We start from the raw sequence: 18,330 nt of genomic DNA, 5'->3' as shown, positions 1-18,330 counted from the left end.
TCCAACTGCAAGTATTCTGAACACTCTCTGCCTACACCATCTGCACCAGTGAGCATGCTGTGCCCTCACTGCTGTGCACTGCCAACTCATCTGACACAATAATGCCCACTGACATATCAGTATCTGAACTGGCGGTCGGTCCTGAAAGATGGTGTGCTTTGGAACATCCAGCGAGGTTACATGCTTTGGTGCCAAAGATGAGTCAGCAGCCTCATGGCTGGCTCTAGTCGATGGCTCATCCGAGGGAATTAAACAATTGGTCAGAAACATCACTCACATCATACAAAGTCAAATTTCAACTCCTGTTTCCTGATGTGATTGATCTCAGTTGCATTGAAATGTCTCAGTGGATTGGATTGATTTGTTTGTCACTTGTACCGAGGTACAGTGAAAAGTATTTTTCTGCGAGCAGCTCAATGGATCATTAAGTACATGGGACGAAAAGGGAATGAAAAAAATACATAATAAGGCAACACAAGGTATGTAACTACATAAACACCAGCATCGGATGAGCATACAGGTTGTCGTGTTAATGAGGTAACTCCATAAGAGTCTGGTAACAGTGGGGAAGAAGCTGTTTTTGAGTCTGTTCGTGAGTGTTCTCAGACTTTTGTATCTCCTGCCCGATGGAAGAAGTTGGAAGAGTGAGTAAGCCAGGTGGGAGGGATCTTTGATTATGCTGCCCGCTTTCCCCGGTCAGCGGGAGGTGTAGACGGACTCAATGGATGGGAGGCAGGTTCATGTGATGGACTGGGCGGTGATCATGACTCTCTGAAGTTTCTTGCGGTTCTGGGCCGAGCAGTTGCCATACCAGGCTGTGATGCAGCCAGATAGGATGCTTTCTATGGTGCATCTGTAAAAGTTGGTAAGGGTTAATGTGGACATGCCAAATTTCCTCAGTTTCCTGAGGAAGTATAGGTGCTGTTGTGCTTTCTTGGTGGTAGCGTCAACGCGGGTGGACCAGGACAGATTTTTGGAAAATTGCACCTCTACGAATTTGAAACTGCTAAACATCTCCACCTCAGCCCCGTTGATGCTGACAGGGGTGTGTACAGTACTTTGCTTCCTGAAGTCAATGACCAGCTCTTTAGTTTTGCTGGCATTGAGGGAGAGATTGTTGTCGCAGCATCACTCCACTAAGTTCTCTATCTCCCTCCTGTATCTGACTCGTCATTATTCGAGATCCGGCCCACGATGGTCGTATCGTCAGCAAACTTGTCGATGGGAGTTAGAACCAAATTTTGCCACGCAGTCGTGTGTGTACAGGGGGTAGAGTAGGGGGCTAAGTACGCAGCCTTGCAGGGCCCCGGTATTGAGGACTATTGTGGAGGAGGTATTGTTGTTCTTTCTTACTGATTGTGGTCTGTTGGTCAGAAAATCGAAGATCCAGTTGCAGAGTGGGGAGCCAAGTCCTAGGTTTTGGAGCTTTGATATGAGCTTGGCTGGGAATATGGTGTTGAAGGCGGAGCTGTAGTCAATAAATAGGAGTCTGATGTAGTTGTCCTTGTTGTCGAAATGCTCCAGGGATGAGTGTAGGGCCAGGGAAATGACGTCTGCTGCAGACCGGTTGTGACGGTATGCAAATTGCAGTGGATCTAGGCGTTCTGGGAATATGGAGGTGATGCGCTTCATGATCAACCTCTCGAAGCACTTCATTACGACTGAAGTCAGGGCCACCGGACAATAGTCATTGAGGCACATTGCCTGGTTCTTCTTTGGCACCGGTATGATGGTGGTCTTGTTGAAGCAGGTGGGGACCTCGGAGTGGAGTAAGGACAGGTTAAAGATGTCCGCGAACACCGCTGCCAGCTGGTCCGCGCAGGCTCTGAGTGCACGACCAGGGATCCCGTCCGGGCCTGTCACCTTCCAAGGGTTCACTTTCAGGAAGGCCGATCTGACTTCGGAAGCTGTGATGGTGGGTATGGGTGAGTTATTGGCTGCTGGGGTACTCAACAGCGGATTGTTGGTTACCTGCTCAAACCGAGCATAGAATGCATTGAGTTCATCGGGGAGGGGTGTGCTGCTGCCGGAGATACTGCTCGGCTTCGCTTTGTAGCCCGTTATGTTGTTTACTGGCACACACTGGTTTTACTGGTTTACAGTGACTGGCGCATCTGAGGGATGAAACGCCCATTCATTGCTTTCATCCTCAACCTGTCACAAATCAGCCAACTGGGCTCTTACTTTTTCCCGATACGCTCGCCTCTCCGCAACCTGATGACCTACTTCTGCCCTCGCACTTGAGCTCCAGATCTTCCAGCTAATGGTTGGTAAATATTGTTAGGTTTGGCACCACAACAGCAGTGGCTGCTCTCTCCCGGTTCTTGTGGCTGTGTTTCTCCCTCAAGTAAGAGGTCCATTGAGTCCTGAACCCTCCACCTCCAGCACCATATCCTGCTGACTCCCATTTCAGATCACTCGAGAAGCTAGAGAACGTTACCGCCCAATTGGACACCAGGGGCGGAATTCTCCGACCCCCCACCCCACAGGGTCGGGGAATCGTCCGGGGCCGGCGTAAATCCCGCCCCCGCCATGGCCGGAATTCTCCGCCACCCGGGAATTGGCGGGGGCGGGAATCGTGCCCCGCCGGTCGGAGGGCCCCCCGTGCCGAATCGGGAATCGTGCCGAAGTCCCGCCGCTGTCAGGCCTCTCGCACCAACGTGGTTTAAGCCACTTCTGTGCCGGCGGGAGCAGGCGGCGCAAGCGGGCCCCGGGGTCCTGGGGGGGGGGGCGCGGGGCGATCGGACCCCGGGGGGTACCCCCACGGTGGCCTGGCCCGCGATCGGGGCCCACCGATCGGCGGGCGGGCCTGTGCCGTGGGGGCACTCTTTTTCTTCCGCCGCTGCCACGGCCTCCACCATGGCGGAGGCGGAAGAGACCCCCTCCACCGCGCATGCGCCGATGGTGACGTCAGCGGCCGCTGACGCTCCAGCACATGCGCAGACTCACGCCGACCGGCGAAAGCCTTTCGACCAGCCCCGACGCCAATCAGCGTGGCGCCAAAGGCCGTTAGCGCCAGTCGGTGGAGTGGGAGTCACTCCGGCACGGGCCTAGCCCCTAAAGGTGCGGAGAATTCCGCACCTTTGGGGAGGCCCGACGCCGGAGTGGTTGGCGCCACTCTGCTACGCCAGGACCCCCTGCCCCGCCGGGTAGGGGAGAATTTCGCCCCAGATCTTTGATGGACCCAGGGCTTCAGATTCATCCCTCCAGCCTTCAGACATTACATGCGTGCTGTGAGACTTCCTGATACCCACACGTTTGACTGCAACTATGGACCGGCATACCTTCTCTGCCCCCATACTGTACAATGCCCACTCAGAAATAACCCGTGCCGCATGCAGAAGGTCATTGAACGTTTTCCGGCACTGGATTAACATAACATAGAACAGCACAGAACAGGCCCTTTGGCCCTCGATGTTGTGCCGAGCCATGATCACCCTACTCAAACCCACATATCCACCCTATACCCGTAACCCAACAACGCTCCCCCTTAACCTTACTTTTTTTAGGACACTACGGGCAATTTAGCATGGCCAATCTACCTAACCCGCACATCTTTGGGCTGTGGGAGGAAACCGGAGCACCCGGAGGAAACCCACGCACACACGGGGAGGACGTGCAGACTCCGCACAGACAGTGACCCAGCCGGGAATCGAACCTGGGATCCTGGAGCTGTGAAGCATTTATGCTAACCACTGCACCGGACCAGGTCATACGCGCTGACCTCAGTTGCCACCTGCATCCACGCCTTCTTTGGTCGGTGGGGTAGCCTCCTCCTTTCATCCCTGGCATCCCTTTCATCACTGCCCCTCCTGGCTGTCAATGCCTTAAACAGGGCTCACAGGCAGTCGCTGGAGAAATGAAGAGCGTTTCCTGGCTGCCGGATCTCCCCTCCCACCTGGTGTGTCTTCCAGCAGACAGGATTTTGAATCCTCCATTTTCTTCAGCGGTCTCAGTGCGCCACCATTAAAGTTCACGGTGTGATCTTGGACACCACGGGCTGAGTTCTCCGTCGTCGGGATGCTCCGTTTTGCCGGCAGCCCAGGGGTTTCCCTACGCCGTGGGGGTTGCCCACTGACCAACCGGCAAAACGGAGCATCCCGCCGGCGTGCTGAACCAGAAATCTGGCATAGCGGGACGGAGAATCCAGCCCGACATCCGCCGAGCGCCTGCCCCTGCCGATCCCGCTCACCATATGTGGCCGCCATTCACTCTGGCTGCTACTTCGTGCATGAAATTCTATTTCCTGTCATCTTCTAAGGTTCAGCCACGGCCAGTCCAATGATGCGAGCACTATCTCTTCAATGAGGGTCAAGCCCTACTTGTCGCTTACCAATATGGTGATGCAGCATCTTTACAATGCATTTGGGTGTTGAATTGCTGCCAATCTGTGAAATCTGGCATGAGACTTGAAGCAGTGCTAAATGCATGAGGGTGAAGTGAAGTGAGGCTAAGACTCATGCTTGTTAGTGACGGCAATAGGGAAGTGAAGGTGTTATAACCGGCACATGACCTATGGGATTGGAGCAATCAGTTTTCCCATGAGTCTTGCTGAATAAGAGCTTCCCCACTAAGGGGACGGGAACCCTAGATAATGCATGATTAAGATCTGTATAAAGTAGGCCAAGTATGGAACCGACAGAGCAGACCTGGTTGGGATCTGATGTATATTGTAAATATAATTGCTTTGCAATAAAGCAAGTTTTCTTTTTACTTAGTCAGTTTGAACTCATTTGTGGCCTACTAAATTGGTAACGAGGATACAACTGGATTACGATCAATGCTGCTATGCCCTCAGGTGAACACCTCCTTTACTCTGCTGGACCACGGTTGGAATTTGTTTTTTTACGAACATGCCTTTGTTTGGAAGATTGGGCGCGTTAGGTGCAAGCTTAGAGGACTGTATACAAAATACATGTGTTACTTTTTCCAGCAAACAAAGTAATACTGCTGACGACCTATGAAGCACATTCTTATGGAGCGATAAAAAGCCTTACCTATCCTGCTGCTCCGGACACTAAAACGTTTGAACAATTGATAACCCTAATGGTGCAGCACTTCAACCGGAAACTGACCATAATAGTGCAGAGATAGTTTTAGTACAGCAGAAAGTACGGCTGGATCGTCCGTAACCAAGCTTTTGACAAGACTATGAAAAAGAGCCAAATTTTGTGATTACGGAACTTCCCTTTCCGAAATGCTGCACAACTGTTTGGTTTGCGTCGGAAATAACATGGCTACTCAAAGGAATTTGCGAGCTGAACTGTCCTGAAACATTCAGCAGGCCATACAAATATTGCTTTCCTACGAAAGCACTGAGAGTGGAGTGCAGATCGAGGGTTCGGAGGGAAACACCCTCGGACACGCCCCCTCCTGGTGAGCAACTATCCGCAGGACTGAAACCCTGCCTTGTCCAAGTACCTTAGGGGCCAGGTCCGTTATTTAAAGACTGAATAGTCCCAACGGAATAACTCCCTGGAATCTATCGAGGGACCTTGTGGGGTATGTGGATGCAAGGGCCAAAGGGAGCACAAGGTATAAGTCAGCCAGAGATCTAGGCACCTCAGTTGAGGCAGGCGCCAACCAAGGGCTCCCACTTTCCACCTGGACAAACCAGAGGAGGAGTGTATGTAGCGGAATTGTGTTACGGCACCCCGAATGGCCCCCATCAAGATAACTGTGCAAGTTAATGGGCATCCATTAGGCATGGAGCTAGACACGGGAGCTGCGTTTTCCGTTGTTGGAAAGCAGACTTTCGACAGGATAAAATTGGGGGTGCAGAAGTTGGATCTGTGGGTCACCAAGGCAAAACTAGCAATATATATCGGTGAACCGTTAGCCATTGCAGGGACAAGTAGGTTCCCGCTGGTTGAGGGACAACAGTCAGTGCGTCTCCCGTTGATTATAGTCAAGGGACATGGCCACAGCCTGTTAGACTGTGATGAGCTGAAGCACCTGCACCTGGACAGCAAGTTTTCCAATGGGATCTTGAGGCCTGTACGAAATATGAAGAAAATATCCTGAGGCTTTCCAACCCAGACTGAGGAAAATAAAAGGGGCCATGGCAAGAGTTCAGGTCGACTCAGGCCCACAATCAAGGTATTTCAGAGCTCGCCCGGTCCCTTATGCTTTGTTAGAGAATGTTGAGGCCGAACTTCGCCAGCTCAAAGGACCTGGGCGTCTTGCCAATTGGGTTGGTGTGTCTTGCCGATTGGGCAGCGCCCGTGCTCCTGGTGATTAAACCTGATAAGACAGTCAGATTGTGTGAGGCCGATAAGTTAATAGACATCAGGGCATCCCGGTTGGTTCATTACCAATTGCCTACATCAAGGACCTATACGCAAAATTGGCTGGTGAACATTCACTTACCAAGCTTGACATGACCCATGCATATTAGCAGTTGGAATTGGACCCTGCCTCCCATAAATACGTCACTATAAACAGCCATGAGGCCTTGTACGAGTACAATAGACTACCCTTTGGAGTGCCATATTCAAGAGGGTGATGGAAAATATACTATGAGGGTTGTCCCAAGTGGCAGTATATCTCAATGACATGTCAGTCACAGAAGCAACCAAATAGGAACATATTTTTTTCTCATCTTTATTGCCACAAGTAGGCATACATTAACACCGCAATGAAGCTACTGTGAAAAGCCCCTAGTCGTCATATTCCGGAGCCTAATTGGGTACACAGAGGGACAATTCAGAATGTCCAAATTACCTAATAGCACGTCTTGTGAGAGGAAACCAGAGCACCCAGAGGAAACCTACGCAGACATGAGGAGAACGTGCAGACGCCGCATAGACAGTGACCCAAGCCAGGAAACGCACCTGGGACCTGGTGTTGTGAAGCCATAGTGCTAATCACTATGCTACCGTGCTGCCCTCAGTAGTTTGGGCTCGGTGCTCCATCATTTTTCGGAGTCAGGCGTTCGTTTGCAGCGAGAAAAGTTTTCCATGCAAGGGAGGTGGTGTACCTGGGCTGGCGAGTGGACCGTGAGGGGGTTATACCCAGTCGCAGAGAACGTACAAACTATTCAGCAGGCTCCTAGCCCTTAAAACACCACAAAGCTACGGTCTTTTTTGGGATTCCCCCCCCACAACATCTCTTAAAAAAGAACCAGGAACGGACATGGAGAATACAACAGGAAATAGAGTTCATGCAAGTAACAAAAGAATTGACTTCTCTGGCTTATTAACACATTATGATCCCGCCAAGCAGCTAATAGTCACATGCGATCCTTCACCGTACGGCATTGGCGCTGTTTTATCATATTGCACGGAAGATGGCAAACAGAGGCCAATTGCTTTTGCCTCCTGGACACTGACCGGGGTTGAGCACAATTATGCGCAAATCAAGAAAGAAGGTTTGGCAGTTTTCTTTGCCATAAAGAAATTCCATCAATATGTGTACAATTGGCTTTTCACGATCATCACAGACCATAAGAACTTTTTAAAGAAGACAAAGTAATTTCGCCTCTGCCAGGATCCAGTGTTGGGCCCTCCTGCTGGCCGCCTACAAGTACTCGCTTGAGCATCGTCCCGCACCCAGATCACAAATTGAGGTGCATTAAGCCGAATGCCTTTGTCAATGTGCCATCCTTCTCCTCCCAGGACGGACGAGGTAGTGTCCATAACAACTTTATGGATTCACTGTGTGTTATAGAGTCCAAAATCCGTAAGTGAACAAAGTCTGAACAAGCCCTTTTGAAAGTTGGACACATAGTCCTATATGGGGTCAGCATAGGTGGCCACCAGGCGAGTTGCAGGCATTTTCAATGAAGATGTCTGAGTTTAGAGTGGAAGGTGGCATCCTGTTATGGGGTATGTGCATCGTCGTCCCAGGCAAGGGCAAGGACCTGATCCTGAGGGATCTACGCAATGGGCACCCTGGGATGTCAAAAATGAAAATGCTGGACAGCATGGTAGCATGGTGGTTAGCATAAATGCTTCACAGCTCCAGGGTCCCAGGTTCGATTCCCGGCTGGGTCACTGTCTGTGTAGAGTCTGCACATCCTCCCCGTGTGTGCGTGGGTTTCCTCCGGGTGCTCCGGTTTCCTCCCACAGTCCAAAGATGTGCGGGTTAGGTGGATTGGCCATGCTAAATTGCCCGTAGTGTCCTAAAATGTAAGGTTAAGGGGGGGGGGGGGGGTTGTTGGGTTACGGGTATAGGGTGGATACGTCGGTTTGAGTAGGGTGATCATGGCTCGGCACAACATCGAGGGCTGAAGGGCCTGTTCTGTGCTGTACTGTTCTATGTTCTATGTAACTTCGTTTGGAGGTCAGGCCTGTACGCTGCGATAAGGAGAGTGGCCCAGCAGTGAAGCATATGTCAGGGGCACCAGAAACGTTCATCAGCTGAGTCCCTTCACCCATGGGAATGGCCAGGGTGACCGCGGGTGTGGTTACATGCCGACTTTGCCGGCCCATTTCAAGGCTCGATATCCTTACTCCTGATGGATGCCCACTAAGTGGTTGGAAGTCTATAAGATGTTGGCAACCACCTCCAGGTGACAATTGAAAAATTGCACTTGTCCTTCAGTACACACAGTATCCCAGAGGTGTTGGTTACCGAATGAAGAGTGCTAGGGATGGGCTGGTGAAAAGGGCAGTACAAACATTTAAGTGTGGACCAATGAAGCAGACTTCAGGGTCAATGGACACGAGACTGGCCAAATTCTTGTTCTACTATAGGACCATTCTGCATGTTGCAACAAGGGTGGTGCCGACTGAATTGCTAATGGGCCGGAAGCTTCAAAACCCTCTTAATATGGTTTTCCTTGATATAGGCGGCAAAGTATGCCGCAGCCAGGAGCTGCAAAGACGTTGCCCTGTTCAATGAAAACCGCCCAGACTATTTGTACCAGGTGACACAGTCTATGTTCGAAACTTTGCAGACAGCGCCCAGTGAATCTCCAGGACAATCGTCCACCAGACAGTCGGTACCTTATCAAGATCAGGCATCATGAGAAAGTACCTTGATCACATACGGTCCAGACGACCAATTCAACGCAAAATTCCTCGCGAGAGGAAAGTTAGTCAAACCAAATCCGATGCCTGGAGAGGCTAGTGCATTACCCCAAGGGGGTCAAGACGCCAAAATGAGAGATGTCATAGATACATATTCTGACACAGAAACCCAGGCATCGCAGGTCTCCGACGAGGAGCAAGCAGTGTAGCAACCTCAGACAGTGCACTCAACACGACGTTCGGATTGGAAGCAGCATTCGCCATCCAGATATACACCACCAGATCCAGCAATGTGAGTACAAGCTTTAGCAAAGTGCGAAGAGAGCCCAGTGCCCTTCTACTCCGCAGTCATCAGAAGAGTCTCCGGACTTTTGCGGGGGGGGGGGGGGTGATGTTATAACCCATACGAGGCCTACAGGGTTGGAGCAATAGTCTCCCTGTGAGTCTTGCCTCAACAAGCTCCCTCGCTAAGGAGGGGTTGCTCAGCCTGATCATTCATAGTTAAGATCTGTATGAAGTCAGCCAGGTATGGAACCAACAAAGCAGACCCAGCTAGGATCTGATGTATATTATAAATATAACTGCTTTGCAATAAACCAAGTTTTATTTTTACTTATTCGGTTCGGACTCATTTGCAGCCTACAAAAGAAAGTTGGTGGTGAATTGAACAATATGTGTGGATACTAATCCTTTTTAATGATATGGTGAATTAATACTTTTCTTCCATAATGATTAATCTTGTTGAAATAAGTTTGATAAAAGGCAAATTAAATTGAAGTACATGTGCATATTTAGAATTCAAGTAGTAAAATGGATGGCAGCAAGCTCAAATTCTTACCTCCAATGATATTCAAACTGCAATTCTCAGCATGTGACTTTTACTACTGTTGATTGATAAAACTGTATTCCATCTGTAGTGAATGTGAGACAAGGAGGACGGAAGACCAATTCCACCTCACATGAATGTGTTTATTGTCTAATATCATGAAATTAAGAAGGATCAGTTTTATCAGTCCTTTAATCTTGGCCATAAGAGGTATTGTTAAACCAATCACTTCCCCTGGCATTGACATGTCAAACCCTGAGATAATGGTCTTCAGGGTGGTTGAGCTGTTCATCGTCTTGATTTCTGTTTTTCTGACCATAATACCGAGTACCAAACAGATTTATCAATCAATCCAATCTGTAAAAACTACAAATATGTATACTAAACAAAAAGCTTAATTTATTCATGGAATATAAGTAAATGATTCTCGATACTCTGCATAATACCTGGTCTGTCTGGGCTTGAGTCTAGTGGCTTCTGCTGAACCTGCAACGAAGCAACGGTATATTGATCTGCTTAGCCATATGGAAGAAGACTTGAATATTTGACTCAGTTATTAAATGATATGCATCATCCAAAGGAGTATTGAGTATCAAACAGTAGTTTGATCAATTCTATGGAAACCATGTGCTGAGTAGGCACATAAAAGTCACAGCATTGTAGACAGATGGTGCCACTTGTAATTTCCTGTGTTATTGCCATATTGAGCTTCAAGATTGGCAAAATTGAACTTTGATCCAAATTTAAACGTCAAGAACTAATAATTTAAATTACCCCAACAAAATTGCAGATAGCCAAGTCTGCAGGGAGATGGACAAGTCCTTGCTGTAAGAAAGAAAAGATTTCATACAGCTCACTTCATACTTATCACATTTCAGAGATGTTGGAACAATTAACTATATTCAAATATAGTCAAAGTTCTCTTATGGATAAACATATCATTTGAAGTATGCAAATTATGATGAAAATGAAGTTTAATTCTATTGCAAGTTACAAATGTTTGAATTAAGGAATACATTTTTCAATGTAAATAGCAAAGCTTCCAACACTTACACACAACATACAGCACAGAAGCAGGCCATTCGGCCCCACCAGTCAATACCACCTATGCTCCACTCGAACCTCCTCCCATCTTTCCTGATCTAAGTACATCATCATAACCCTCTGCTCCTTTCTCCCTCACATGTTTTTTGTTAGCTTCTTCAACCATTCCATGCGATAGCGAGTTCCACATTCTCACTATTCTGACTGGTAGCCTTTGGTTGTGCTCTTCCCCACAAGAGGAAATATTCTCTCTGCATCCACTCCATCAAAATCTTTAATAATTTTGAAGACCGCCAGTATGTCATCACTGAGCCTTGTTTTCTCAACAGAAACGAGACCCTACCTGTTTATCCCTTCCTGATATATATTGGCATGTTTCTTTAAAATCTTCTCTTCACCTTCTCCAGTGCCTCTATATATTTTTTATAATGTGGCGAACAAAAGGGCATTGCAGAAGTATGGTCAAACCCAAGTTTGATGTAAGTTCAGTATAGTTTCCATACTTTTCAATTCAATTCCTCTGGAAATAAAACCTTGTGACTGGTTTGCTTTTCTTATGGAATTGCTAACCTGAGGCACAACTTTTATGATTGGTGCACTTCTTCTTTGAGATTCCTATATTCCTCTATGCCACTTCGACTTGCACCTTCCAAATAATAAGTGTCCTCGTTATTCTTTCTTGCAAATTGTGTTACCTCACATTTTCCTGCGTTGAACTTAATTTTCAAATTATTTACCCATTCAGTATGTTTACTAATGTCCTCCTGCAAATTGTTGCCATTCTCTTCAGTATTTGCTGCACAAGGCATTGATGATTTACGCCTCAGAAGAGGTTTTCTTCAGAGTTCATGGACAGATAGAATCCCTAAAGTGCAGGAAGCCATTCAGCCCATCGATCCGCACTGACCCTCCGAAAGGGCACCCCACATCGGTCCACTCCCCAGCCCTAACCCCGTAGCCCCACCTAACTAGCGCATCTTGAGATACGAAGGGTCAATTTAGCATGGCCAGACCACCTGACCTGCACTGTTTGGTCTGTGGGAGGAAACCGCAGCACACAGAGGAAACCCACGCAGACACAGAGAGTCCACAGAAACAGACACCCAAAGCCGGAATTGAATCCAGGTCTCTGGCATAATCACACAGCACTAGTCCTATACGAAAGGGCTTGGTCTCCAATCTCTGCTCAAAGTAAAAATTTCAGACATTTGGACTGGATTCTCCAATTCTGCGGCTATGTAAGCATGATCCGTCTGGTCTTACGATCCAACAGTCGGCAGCGACCCTGCACCAATCTTCCGCCCTTTGGGGAGCTAGCAGCCGCATAAAGCCCCTAGCTTTACCTGCAGATATGACCGCAGAATGGCCGGGTCCATTGCTGCGCAGCGGCCGCGCCGTGCAACATGGTGCCGGCCGTCTGCCAAAATCTCCCCCCTTGGAACCTCCCTCACCACCCCCGTACCACTCCCCACCAGTATCCCCAGTCCCCAGCGAAGTCCCCCCTGCCAGCGGAACAGCTCCCCCTAACTGTGCAGGTCCCGAAATTTGGGAGTACACGCACCCCATGCCGCTGGGCACTCGGCCCGTCGGGGGAGGGCCTCAGGTGACAGACTGAGGCTGTCCCGGTAGTGTGAGGCGTACTCTTCAAGTCGGCTGTTTTTGAGGGGGCAGAGCAACAGAAAAACTGCGCCGTCCCCGATTCCAGCGTAAAAACGCACTCTCCGGCCGGTCGCTGAATGCGATTTTGGCATCGGCGATCAGAGAATCCATCTATTGTATTATATGTAATTGGTGCAGTCAGGGATTAGTATGCAACTGCTGCAGTCACGTTTCAAAAATCCTTGTTTGAAAGACAGCTAGGCTTTTGGAGCCAGAGGTTCAATTAAAGCATTGTAAAAGTTTGGGCGAACAAACATTTATTTAAATTAAGAAGGTACACTGGGGAGTAGATAATGAAAGGAAACAGGCTTGATTCTCCATTCCTGAGGCTCATTGACAGTGTGAAGGGAGAATCTGCGGATCTTTCATGACAGGAAAATAGGCACGAAGCCCTCACTGATTCCGGTACCGGTGAGGGGCTAGCACCGGCGCCGCGTGAAACACCTGCGGATCGCGCCAAAAACGGCTGGAGACTCGCCGGGTCCTGGACCGCGCATACGCAGGGTCAATGTCCTGCACCGACCGCGGTAGAACACTAACCCGCCCACCCCGACCACACAACTCACCCCCTGGTCACTCGCCAACAGCCCCCCCAGCCCTAGCAGAAACCCCCCCCTGACCAGCGGCATGGATCCAGGATGAGTGTGGCGGTGCTGGACACTGTCTGCAGCCAGCATGCCGGGTTCCCGACTGACGGGACCACACATGGCCAGCGCTGTCCAGAACTCAGCCTATCAGGGCTGGACCATGGGGGATGGGCCAGCCGATGACGCGCCAACGGCGTTACAAAGGTGTCCCAATGACACCAGTTTGGAGGGGGCAGAGCATGGCGGACCTGTGTCAAACCGGCATCTGCCCGATTCTAGCATCAGAATCAATTCTCCGCCCAATCTCCGACACAATTTCGGCGCGGGCAATGGAGAATCCAGCCCATTGTGTTCCGCTTGTGAAATGATGTAGTTAATAGGAGAAGCTGGGGTTAAAGCAATCAGGTGTTGAGCTTTTCAACATTAGATTTGGCTGGAAGATGAGTTGAGCAGGGTTCTGAAGAATTACAGACAGAGGGCCAGCATTATTTTTACAGGGTGTTTGGTCTATTTCTTTCAAGCAGTCTCAAAAGATCTCTCTTTCTCAAAGTGGAGCATCCAAGACATCTCAATACAGAAAGTTTTCCTGAGTGCTAACTGTATTTAAAAGTGGATTTGGGCCTGAGATGGTTTTGTTGTTTGAGTGGGAATAATGATAGCAGTTGAGGGTGATTGCGTCACTGTATTCATTAGCAATGTTCAAGGGGTAGTTGTTAGCTTTTTTCCTGCGTAATGTTAAAGACGTTTTAATATTGTGTTCATAGGGGCTGGTTTAGCACAGTGGGCTAAACAGCTGGCTTGTAATGCAGAACAAGGCCACCAGCACGTGTTCAATTCCCGTACCGGCCTCCCTGAACAGGCGCCAGAATGTGGCGACTAGGGGCTTTTCACAATAACTTCATTGAATCTGACTTGTGACAATAAGCAACTTTTATTAATTATTAGTAATGAAGTTTATTTAAATATACCATATCCCCATTTTGTGTGAAATTACTCCTCGAGTGAGGTGTCCTTTCCTCACAGTATTATAAAATTAAAATTAAATAATAGGGTTTCTGTCCAGTATCCTAGCCACTGACCAGGTCTGGTCCAGGATCCTCATAATTTCTTACAAACTCCAATATCCACACCAAATCATCAGAACGATTATCTTACAAAATCAGCTCTGCTCTTCTGCAGACTGCATCCATAAGCCAAATAATCAGTTTTAAAATCAGATCTTACTTTCACAAGTTAAGGATGGCACCCGATCAACTTCCGGTGGCGGCCATGGAGTAGGAGGTCACACATTTAGTATCTCCCGCTCGTGACAGACCTTTTGGACCTTTTTCCCTGACGTTTTTTGAATTTTATTAGTAAAATCGGGAGTGGATGGGACCGTGAGGAGGAATCCCATACCAGTATATGGAGATGTGGATCAGAAGTTGTTGTATAAGAAAGATAAATTGAAGCAGAGAAGGCACGTATAAAACCCACAGCACAGAAAAACATGGTGGAGGTGCAGGGTACTGGCTCAGCGGCCAAGTAGTCAACGGAGCAGCTGGTGAAATTTATTCCGGAGGGTTTTGCCAAGCAAAACGAGGAAGGTCTGGACCCGATCAAGGCATTGATCAACCGGGTGGAGCAGGGGCTGAAAGCCCAAGGACGGGTGATCCAGAAGGTTGAGGAGAAGATGGTTGAGCACGAGGAACACCTAATTGTGCTGGAGTTACAGGTGGGGCTAATGAGGGATCAACAGAAAAGGCTGCAAGAAAATGTGGAGGACCTGGAGAGCAGGTCCCGTCCACGGAACCTGAGGATGGCCAACCACCCTGAGGGCTGCGAGGGAACGGATGCAAGGGCCTATGTGGTGAATATGCTTGAGAAATTAATGGGTGATGCGGCGTTTGCTCAACCCTTAGAAGTGGATAGATCGCACAGAACGCTTGTGAGGAGACCACGTGTGAACGAGCCGCCGAGGGCGACGGTAGTGCGAATACATCGGTTCCTGGATAAGGAAAAGATTTTGCGGTGGACCAAGCAGACACGGAGCTGCAAGTGGGAGAGCAGCATGCTGCGCGTCACCAGGACATGGGTGTGGATCTGGCCAAAAGAAGAGCGGGATTCAACCAAGTAAAATCGGCCCTTTTCAAGAAGAATTAAGTTTGGGCTGCCATATCCAGCTCTTTTTTGGGGTCACTTTTGAAGATCAGGAACTCTATTTTGAATCGCCGGACGAGGCGATGGACTTTATTAAAAGTAAAGGGTTGACAGGTGACTGAGGACACTGAACTCTTGGGACGAGTAATGCTGTATCAATTTTGTTCGGGTTATTCTCGCTTTTAAACTGTATGTGCAATGTTTTTTATATTGAATCTTGGGCTGTTGCTCAGTTTTGTAAGTTAATCTGGTGCTGGTTGGGAAGGATGGCTGGACCTCCTTTGTCTTTTCTTTGTGTTTGATTGGAACTGTGTTTTTTGAATATGTATGTCTGAGCGAGTGGGGGTGGTGGGGGGGACAATAGTGGGTAGGATGAGAGGGAGCTACCAGGCTAGCTGGGCAGGCTAGCCCACGGAAGCGCAGTGGGTAGTGAGCAGATGATAAGTTTGCTAAAGGGAGTTGGAATTGTTGTGTTTTTAATGAGGGAAGGGGGGAGGGGGGGATTGCTCTGCTGACAGGGGACGGATTGTTGCTGGGAGACAAATGGGAGGTCGAGGATAGAGGGTGCCGAAGGAAGGGCCTGCTGGAAGCTGGCCTAAGAAGGGTGATGGTTGATCGTCGGGACGGGGGGGGGACTGAATGGGCCGGTTAAGAGGGATCGTCTTTTTGCGCATTTGAGGGGATTGAAGATGGGCGTGGCAATGCTACAGGAGACACACCTGAGGATAACAGATCAGACCAGATTGAGGAAGGGGTGGGGCAGGCAGATATTTCACTCGGGGTTGGACTCTAAGGCTAAGGGCGTCGTGATCTTGATTAATAAACGGGAGTCATTTGAGGTAGGGAAAATAATTGCGGATATGGGGGCAGGTATATCATGGTCAGCGGGAAGTTGGAGGGGACACCGATGTTGCTTGTGAATGTCTACGCATCAAACTGGGAAGATGCGGAGTTTATAAGACGGTGTTAGGGAAGATCTCGGACCTGGATTCACGCAAGCTGATCATGCGGGGACTTTAATACGGTCATTGACCCAAGGTTGGACCGGTCAAGCTCAAAGACAGGGAGGGTGCCAGCAATGACGAAGGAACGAAAGGGGCTCATGGAGCAGATGGGTGGTGTAGACCCTTGGAGGTTTGGTCGGCCAAGAGCGAAGGAGTTTTTTTTCTTTTCGCATGTACATAAAGTATACTCCTGGATCGATTTTTTAATTCTGAACAGGGCTCTACTGGCGAGGGTAGTAGATACCGAGTATTCGGCGATTGCTGTGTCGGACCATGCCCCACATTGGATGGATCCACAGGTGTGCAAGGAGGGGAGCCAGTGATCGCAATGGAGATTGGATGTAGGACTGTTAGCGGACGAGGAGGTGTGCGGACGTGTGAGGGTGACCATCCAGAACTATCTGTAAATAAACGACACGGGGGAAGTCTCGGCAGCAATAGTTTGGGAAGCGCTAAAGGCAGAGGTTAGAGGGGAGCTAATATCGATACAGGCCCACAGGAGGAAGATGGAGAGAGCAGAGATAGATATGTTGGTTAGGGAAATACTCCAAGTAGACAGGAGATACGCGGAGGCCCCGGAGGCAGGCTTATTAAAAGAGCGGCAGAAGCTACTGATGGAGTTTGGTCTATTGTCTACGGGGAAGGCGGTGGAGCAGCTGAAGAAGGCGGGGGGGAGGATATAGGAATATGGAGAGAAGGCCAGCAGAATGTTTGCACACCAGCTAAGGAAAAGGGAGGCGGCCAGTGTAAGCCATCTGGGATGGCCACTTATAACCAGGAACAGGGAAGGTCGCAAAGCATAGCAGGAAAAATGGACAATGCGAGATTCAGGCAGGCTCAGAGCTGAATGTATATTTGCAAATGAGGAATCCAGACGGTATCGAAACCCCCAACCGATTAGCATTTGATGGCCCATCTCCGCCAGACAAAGGACTGATACTTGAGCGACCGATACAAACCCAGACATTTCGGCGCCACTCCCTGTACTAGGGAAGCGTAAACAACAGGGTCAATGACCGCTTGGGACACGCCCAGCCATCAAGGCACCCGCCCCTTTATTGGTTCGAATCGAACACAGTGATCAGGAATTACCCAATTAGTGGGGTCCAAACTGAAGGACCGCCCAAAAGAGCACGAAAACCCCCAAGGATTAGAAGAGAGACCACCATGTGTTTGGCCTCTCTTGGACCTGGCGCTCCGCCAACGTCTACTTCCAACTGTAGCACCACCAGAAGCAAGTTCAAGTTCAACGCCCGCTACCAGCTGAGCAGCAGTTACTTCTACAGATCCGATAGACCCAGAATCAAACAACGGCCACTGTTCCTCTGACCTAAGCCGGGTGCCTGACGTTAGGTACGGGTTATCATAGTTGATAGGTGTAGTTTAACTGGTAGTGTCTATGTTGCATGATTAATTGTGTGTGTAAATAAAGTACCCTTGATCTTGGACTGGTGTTTGGCTCTTTGATCGATATCCGGTTGAACCTTGTGGTGGTATCATTTGATACCTGCCGACTCTGAGCAATATAATATTGATATCGAAAGAAAGGAGGGCAACCTCACTGACTGCCATATTTACAGTAGGTAAAAAAGGCAACACTAGGGAGAAAGGTAGAGTAAAGAACAGAGCTGGGAACACGATCTTGGACCCAGCAGTTGTATCGCCGACTCTACAAGTCAGAATCCCCAGCTGGGGTAGAGGGGATGAGGCATTTCCTTGGTGAGTCCAAGTTTCCGAAGGTGGAGGAAGGGTTGGTGGAGGGGTTGGGAGCCCCGATCGGGATTGAAGAAATAGCAGAGAGGCTGGAAGCCATGCAGTCGGGCAAGGTCCCGGGACCGGACGGCTACACAGTGGAATTGTACAAAATGTTCTCTGAGATGCTGGGCCCACTGCTGGTGAGGACATTTAATGAGGCAAGGGAGAGGGAAGTTCTTCCCCCGACACTGTTACAGGCCTCGATCTCACTGATCCTGAAGCAGAAGGACCCGAAGCTATGTGGGTCACACAAGCAAATCTCCCTATTGAATGTTGATGCCAAACTGATGGCTAAAATCTTGGCCTTTAGGATAGAAGATTCTGCCCCAGAGGTGATAGGGGAG

At 49.1% G+C, this 18,330-nt stretch overlaps 1 protein-coding gene across 11 annotated transcripts in view; it reads right to left on the bottom strand.

The window, feature by feature from the left end:
- The window catches only part of adgrb2 (adhesion G protein-coupled receptor B2), a 1,298,770-nt gene that overhangs the window by 1,102,864 nt on the left and 177,576 nt on the right, over window positions 1-18,330 (bottom strand). Inside the window, exon 1 of one of the 11 annotated variants that reach the window (XM_038801871.1) lies at window positions 10,245-10,279. The exons of the other annotated variants lie outside the window; for them this stretch is intronic. The gene's annotated coding sequence lies outside the window, so the exon portion shown is untranslated. Of the gene's footprint in view, window positions 1-10,244; window positions 10,280-18,330 lie in introns of those variants that run through there. 11 annotated transcript variants of the gene reach the window in all.

This window comes from Scyliorhinus canicula, chromosome 1 (genome assembly GCF_902713615.1).
Source record: "Scyliorhinus canicula chromosome 1, sScyCan1.1, whole genome shotgun sequence".
Taxonomy (NCBI): domain Eukaryota; kingdom Metazoa; phylum Chordata; class Chondrichthyes; order Carcharhiniformes; family Scyliorhinidae; genus Scyliorhinus; species Scyliorhinus canicula.
The sequence above is the reverse complement of the archived record's forward strand: the minus strand, read 5'-3'. Positions and strand labels throughout refer to the sequence as shown.